At 47.4% G+C, this 7,663-nt stretch overlaps 1 protein-coding gene across 1 annotated transcript in view; it reads left to right on the forward strand.

Moving 5' to 3' along the window:
• Positions 1-1,752: 1,752 nt before the first annotated feature.
• MRPS21 (mitochondrial ribosomal protein S21) overlaps positions 1,753-7,663 on the forward strand; it is a 216,325-nt gene continuing 210,414 nt past the window's right edge. The window contains exon 1 of the mRNA XM_077452429.1: positions 1,753-1,896. The gene's annotated coding sequence lies outside the window, so the exon portion shown is untranslated. The remainder of the gene's footprint in view (positions 1,897-7,663) is intronic.

Genomic DNA, 7,663 nt, shown 5'->3' on the forward strand with positions numbered 1-7,663 from the left:
AAGCTGGCATCCCGAGAAGTGCCTGTTGGCTGGGTTGTCAACGACATCAGTGAATCTACATTTTTTCAGTACTGCCAAGGAGACAGGTTCCAGGTACTAAGGAAAAGGTTCCTGTTCACTTTCTGTTACAAATTACTCAAGGTCAAAGTTTTCACAAGTACTGGATCAAAGTGCTGACTGCCATAATCTCTGGCTAGAGATTTGTTCAGCTTTGAAGCACCCAGCTGCGAGTGGCTACTCTCTGGGTGGTATTAGAGACTTTCTGATAACTAGCAGTTCAAGGTGCCCGAGTTTCTTCACCCTTGCCCTCTGTTCCCATACGAGACTGTGTTTGTTGGATGTTACCCCTGCAAATAAAAACCTTTCTAAAGGACTTTTATGGTGTCAGCGTCCAAAGTTGTTGTGTACTAACCCTGGGATCCCCTAGGTGTGGAAGAACAAGCCAAGCGGAGGTAACCGGTAAGCCCAAAATTTAAGGCCGCCCTGCCAAGGGTTATGGCCGCTTCACTTCCGTTACAAAATCTGACGGGTCGCCTAATCTGATGAAACACCTGCAAAAGATTGGCATATAATGGGACAGGAAGGGCTCCACCACTTGTTGATGGCTTGGCTGTGGCTCTGTGTTTCGCCAGATTAGGCGACCTGTCAGAATGTGTAACGGAAGTGACAGTTCATCGCCGCCATCTTGCTACAACCTGCACTCCTCCACAGTAACAGCCCTACGCCTGAAGCTACAAAACGCTGGAGGGGAAAAAATCCATTATTCTCAATGGAGATGGTTCACATCTCCACTCCATGTCGCCTGAAGCCCTACGCCTGAAGCTCAAACAAGTTCCGGACCCTTTTTTGTCGCGCGAATTGGGCTGATTTGGGCGTTTTCATTCCCATAGAAACTAATGGAAACGCTCGATTCGAGCGTTTAGCGCGACAACGAGCGTTTCTAGGGGCGTTTTGACGCTGTATCTGCTCAAGAAAAAATAAGCAGATGAAAAATATTTTTCCTATTGGCTGAAAAAAAACGCCGAAGTTAAAAAACGCTCATTGTCGCGCGTTGTAGTGTGACGAAACGCTCGTTGTCGCGCGACAAAACTCCGGTAAAAACGTTCAAACACGCTACGCTCAGGTGTGAATGCAGCCTAAGGATACACTGAGAAGGGGGCAAGCGGACATCTTGTTACACCCACCGGAGTTTTGCACCCTACACTTTTTTTTAACCGTAAGCTGAGTTTTTATAGTGAAATACAGTACTTAGAACTGCAGCTGACTGTTTAGATGTTGAATTTGAAAAGCTGCGGCAAGCCTGCTGATCTGACTGGTTTGCTAACCAGACAAAAATTAGCTGCTTTTAAAATCCAACATCCAAACCTTTACACAGAGTTCTAAGTACTGCATTTCACTATATAAACACAGTACAGTGTTTTAAAAAAGTGTAATATACAAAACTGGGTGTAACAAGATGTCCGCTAGCCCCTTTTCAGTGTATCCTTACTGTGGGGGAGTGCGGGGTGTAGCAAGATGGCGGCGGTGAACGATCATATTCTGACGGGTCGCCTAATCTAATCTGACAGAACACCGCCTCTTATGCAGTACTCAAGGCAGCCCCAGTCGGCATTTTTCCTACATCACAGAGGACGTGACCTATGCTAAGAGCAGTTCAGGAGTGTTGGGGCACCTAGAGAGTTAAAAAAGTGGTGCTTGAGGTAAAGATTGGCTGTAAACGCTCTCAGGTTTCGGCAGGGAAGACGTTTGGAATCTCCTCCCCCCATGTTCTCTGCGCTGGTTCAGGTTACCCAGCGTGCTGTGCAAGGGGATGTCACGTGACAACTGTCTACATGTGGAAGATGTTGGGAAGCTTCGCATAACCTTGAAGAGCATAATTGTGGCGTTTGGAGTCTGGTGAGGGTTATATCTGTTATGGTGTAGTGGGAGGGGGGGTGTCAAGATTGGCAAATTTCTTTCGTAGGACCTGAAGCCGTGTGAAACTTTGTAATAGACTGCTGGGAGCTTAGGGGGGCATTCTCAGCAGGTTAGGGAGAGGATGAGCGTCATGCTGGAGGTTGTAGTTGTACAAGTCTAACCTGTACTGCGAGGAATAAGCTGATACTGCTGACCTCCTTGTGAGAGACCACCTTCCTTTTCTGTCTGAGGGCTTCTCTACTATTGGTTAGTGAACTGAGACTACAATAATTATTTGATCCTCTGAAGATTTTATAAGTTTGCCCACTTACAGAGAAATAAAAGGTCTACATTTTTTTTTTATTTTATTTTTTTTATCATGGGCGAATTTTAAATGATTGAAACAGACTAGCAACTAAACATTCAAGGAAAAATAAATACAATTCAGATGTTAAGAATTGAGTTGCAATTCAGTGAGTAAAATAAGTATTTGAGCCCCAAGCAAAACATGACTTAGTACTTGGTGGAGAAAGTTAGTGACCAGGTTTGTACACATCTCCGGAGGGATTTTGAGCCACTTTTTTTTTTTTTTTTCCTTTTACATTTCTTATCTAAATCCCCCTTGTTTGGCTGCACTTCTATGGATCACAGGAGGGCAGTTGGTTTTGCCCTCCTGTTACCCATTTTCAGCAGAGAGCAGGTTGGAGTCCGCTCGTTGCTGAGGTCAAAAGTCGGTCCAGGCATTGTCATTACTACAGTGGAATTTGGGATCAGCCAGGTGATGCCTGGCGGCCGGCTTAGCGTGAACCACTGAGTGCCTAAGCCGGCCGCCCCTCCCATAGCCCATCGCTCCAATGAGCGAGGAGGGGTCAGAGAGTTGTGAGTGACAATCAGCAGCTCTCTGCACGGGGAGCTGTAGAACCAAGCGATTGGTGGTGTTTGATCACTCGACAGATGCGCATTTACCTAGTTAAAGGGGTTGTAAAGGTAATTTTTTTATTTTCTACATAGGTTCCTCTAAGCTAGGGCATTGTTGGTTCACTTACCTTTTCCTTTGATTTCCCTTCTAAATGTTTTTTTTCTTTGTCTGAATATCTCACTTCCTGTTTCTCCTCAGTAAACTTCTCACCATCATCCGAGCTGGTGGTTAGTCAGCCAGAACAGCTTACTGAACAGCTTACTGGGGTGAAACAGGAAGTGAGAAATTTAGACAAAGAAAACAAAGAAAAAAAACATTTAGAAGGGAAATCGAAGGAAAAGATAAGTGAACCAACAATGCACTAGCTTAAAGCAACCTATGTAGAAAATAAAAAAATTACCTTTACAACCCCTTTAAGTATTAATCTGCAAAAAAAAAAAACCCTAACCCATAGTTCTCTTAAAGCGGAGGTCCACCCTAAAATGGACCTCCGCTCATCGGAATCCCCCCCTCCGGCGCCACAATTGGCACCTTTCAGGGGGGTGCAGTTACCTGGATAATCCAGGTAACTGCACCCACTTCCGGGATAGCTGTCTGCGGAAAGGGGCGTAGATTACGCCCCTTTCCGCAACTGCCCGCCCCTTTGCGCAAGTGCCCCGCTGCCTGCTGGGAAACACACAGTTCCCAGAGGCAGCGGGGACCGTCCGGATTGCGCCGCGCGGCTCGCGCATGCGCAGTAGGGAACCGGGAAATGAAGCCGAAAGGCTCCATTTCCTGATTCCCATACCCAAGATGGCGGCGGCAGGACCCGACAGACGACCTAGCGATCGGCTTCGGGTGCCGACATCGCGGGCGCGCTGGACAGGTAAGTGTCACTATTTTAAAAGTCAGCAGCTGCAGTATTTGTAGCTGCTGGCTTAAAAAAAAAAAAAAAAAAAACGCAGAGTCCCGGTGGACTCCCGCTTTAAGGTTTCCTGGCTGTCGCTTAGCAACTCAAAGTTTCAACTCCCTCCCATAAATTTTCTGTAGGATTTGTCCTGGAAATTTTAAACTTCTCCTATAAGCAAATAATTCCTTTGCGCTTAAAGCGGTGTTTCAGCCCTAAAGATTTTTTTTTTAAAAGTCAACAGCTGAAACAAAAGTAGCTGTTGACTTTTAATAAGGAGACTTACCTTTCCAGGGCGCCCGCGATATCGGCCGCCGAGGCTGACATGTTCCTCGGCTATCGGTTCCAAGCGCTGCCATTCCAACTAGGGGAAACAGGCAGTGGAGCCTTGCGGCTTCACTGCCCGTTTCCTACTGCGCGGCGCTTTGTGAATGGGACGCACTGTGTTAGGGAACACACAGTTCCCAGAACACAGCGCGCCCCATTACCCAGAAGACAGCGCTGGGGAGGGGAGAAGACCGAAGATCACTGAGGAGCAGGAAGAAGGCAGATTAGGAAGACTGCCTAGCAACGGATTTCTGGACAGGTAAAGATCTTTTTTTTTTTAAATTTATTTAGGGTGGCCCTCCACTTTAAAGGCACAAATACAGCCATGTTGTATAGTGCTCGGATAAGTGCATTTTTATAGCTCCAAGTAAAACAGATGCTGGTATCTCCCTGAGCTTAGCAGAATCCTCCCTAAGATGAGCAGCTTTTATTATTTTTACTGTAAACATGAATAACAAAGAAAGGTGGTGGCTTCAGAATCAGCTATTTGGACACTTGTATTCTTTCAAAAGAAGTAATTACACACGTATATTTTCAAATCGAATTCCAGTAGTGACATGTGCAGATGGTCGTGTGCAGATCCATGCGGCAAGTGTCTTGCGAGACACGAAGAGTCTCACAATTTGAACACTAACATGGCTCTGAACACGATCATGTGCACATTCCCACTGCTACCAATGATGCAAGCTGTACCTTATCATGGCTCAGTGGGCCATAATTTTTTGTATGGTTATGTTATGGTTCCAATGTACCCAGATCTGCTTACTAGCAGATAAAGAACTGGCACTGGGTGACATCTGACAACATACATTAATAAAAAATTCCACAACAGATTAAGGTCAGAAGACTGGTTAGGGCCACTCCATGACCTTAAAGTGGTGTTCCGGCCAAAATTTGATTTAAAAAAAAACCTAGTAACTTTACTAGAATGCATTAAGCTTGTGTATGAAAGGTTATTTTATTTAATGATTTAAAATAACTGGCTCCTAAACTTTTTCAGCTGGCTCCTAGATTCTAAGCAAAATTTGTTCAAACCCTGTCTTATAGTAATATTACTACAGGCAGGCAGTTGATTTTGCTAGCTGCAGTATAATCGGTATATAGATCCCAGCTTTGTGCAGCTACATCTCCCTGCAGGCCATTAATGTCTGGAAGGCCAACAAGGAGAGGCAGACAGTCACGAGCAAATAAAAGAGGGTAAGCAGGCTCTGTGTCTAGAGGCAACTAATAAAGTTTGTTAGGTTATTACAGCATTTTGTTAACTTTTATAAACTTGCAGCAGACCGTGGCCAGACTGTATTTCTTCCTGGATCTCAGCCTTGCAAAATCTCACACATGCTCAGTGCTATACAAGCAGTGAAATAGATTTTCAGGTCAGGTTTCCATAGCAATGGCAGTGTCAGAGGAAGTTGCCGCCCCTTAGCTATGCAAACCTCTCCTCCCCTCCTCCCCCCAGGAACCAGGAAATATAGTGCATTTATAACAACAACAAAAAACAAGGAACCAAAGGAAGGAGGCTTATAAATATTACTAATTGCAAATGAAATCATTGCTTCTGTGCAGATATATCTAGAGAACAAGAGATGTATAGCTTGTTATATATGTATCTTGTTATGTGTGTATGTATATATCTATATATATATATCTATATCTCTTGTTATATATGCAGTGTGTGTGTGTGTCCAGCGGCTACTTTTTTCTGTGCAGCTTTTCATATTTAAAAAAAAATAATAATAATCTCAGCAACAAAATTCATTTACTTGTACTGCTGGCGGATAATACTGACTGGTACTTGTACTGCTGGCTGTAAGATCCCTTTCACACCAGGGCGTTTTGCAGACGCTATAGCGTTAGAAATAGCGCCTGCAATCCGCCCTAAAGAAGCTGCACCATTGTGTGTAGTGTGAAAGGCCAGAGGGCTTTCACACTACAGCAGTGCGCTGGCAGGACGTCAGAAAAAAGTCCTGCCAGCAGCTTCTTTGGAGCGGTGGTTTACCGCTCCTCCCACTGCTGCTCCCCATTGAAATCAATGGGGCAGCGCTGTAATGCCGCCGGCAAAACGCCGCTATTGCAGCGTATTGCCGGCGGTTTTAACCCTTCGCGGCCGCTAGCGGGGGGGGGTAAAAGCGCCCCGCTAGCGGCCCAAATCCGGCGGTAAAAGGGCGCTAAAAATAGCGTTTTTACCGCCGACGCAAAAGGGCGGTGTGGTGTGAAAGGGGTCTTACTGGTGGCAGTTACTACTGGTTAGCTCTGGTACTGGTGTCCAAATCGCGGGTTCCCATGCATTAGTGTGGCAGAAAACAGAAGCATGCGGCTGCTGTAGAGAGCAGAGCGGATGCTTCCTGTCACAGGCGGGAGTACATTTGGTATCACTCCGCCTGTGAAGGAGCTGCACTATACAGGAAGCATCGGCTCTGCTTCCTCTAGCGACGGCTCCGTTCTTTATGCTGATGCTCGGAGATGGCGGGTCGGGAACCCGCAATCTGGGCATGCTGACCCGCCATCTCAGAGCAAGACATGGCGGGCCACATCAGAGGGCCAGCAGTTGGGCACCCCTCGATTAGGTCATTGAGCTTATGTGTAAAAAAAAAAAAAAAAAAAAAAAAAAAAAAAATTATATATATATATATATATATATATAATATTAACCACTTCAGCCCCAGACCATTTTGCTGGTCAAAGACCAGACGACTTTTTGCGATTCGGCACTGCGTTGCTTTAACTGACAATTGTGCGGTCGTGTGACGTGGCTCCCAAACAAAATTGACATCCTTTTTTTTTTTTTCCCCCCCACAAATGGAGCTTTTGGTGGTATTTGACCACCCATGCGGTTTTTATTTTTTGCGATATAAACAAAAATAGAGCGACAATTTTTAAAAAAATGCATTTTTTTGTTATAATAAATATCCTTCAGAATATATATATAAAAAAATGTTTTTTTCGCTCAGTTTAGACTTATACGTATTCTTCTACATTATTATTTTTTCTTCATTATGAGGGGCTCCCACCATCCCTGTGCTATGCTGACTTCCTCCTGGGGCTGTACCCCTGCTGCAGTATGTCAGTACAGCACAGGAATGGTGGGGGGGAGAGAGGGGGGAGAGAGGGGGGAGAGAGGGGAGGGGGGGGGGGGAGAGAGGGGAGGGGGGAGAGAGGGGGAGAGAGGGGAGGGGGGGGGGGAGAGGGGGAGGGGGGGGGGGGGGAGAGGGGGGAGAGAGGGGAGGGGGGGGGAGAGGGGGGAGAGAGGGGAGGGGGGGGGAGAGGGGGAGGGGGAGGGGAGGGGGGGGAGAGGGGAGGGGGAGAGGGGGGAGGGGGGGGGGGAGAGGGGGAGGGGGGAGAGGGGGGGGGGAGAGAGGGGGGAGAGGGGGGGGGAGAGAGGGGGGAGGAGGGGAGAGGGGGGAGAGGGGAGGGGGAGAGAGGGGAGAGGGGGGAGAGGGGAGGGGGGTGGGGAGAGAGGGGAGAGAGGGGGGAGAGGGGGGAGAGGGGAGGGGGAGAGAGGGGGAGAGAGGGGGAGGGGGGGGGGAGAGAGAGGGGGAGAGAGGGGAGGAGGGGGAGGAGGGAGAGAGGGGGGAGGGGAGAGTGAGGGAGAGGGAGGGGGGAGAGGGGACGAGAGGGGGGAGAGGGGAGAGGGGAGG

The sequence above is a fragment of the Lithobates pipiens genome, unplaced genomic scaffold (assembly GCF_037356315.1).
Source record: "Lithobates pipiens isolate NorthernLeopardFrog02 unplaced genomic scaffold, aLitPip1_a1.2 Scaffold_23, whole genome shotgun sequence".
In the NCBI taxonomy this organism is placed as follows: domain Eukaryota; kingdom Metazoa; phylum Chordata; class Amphibia; order Anura; family Ranidae; genus Lithobates; species Lithobates pipiens.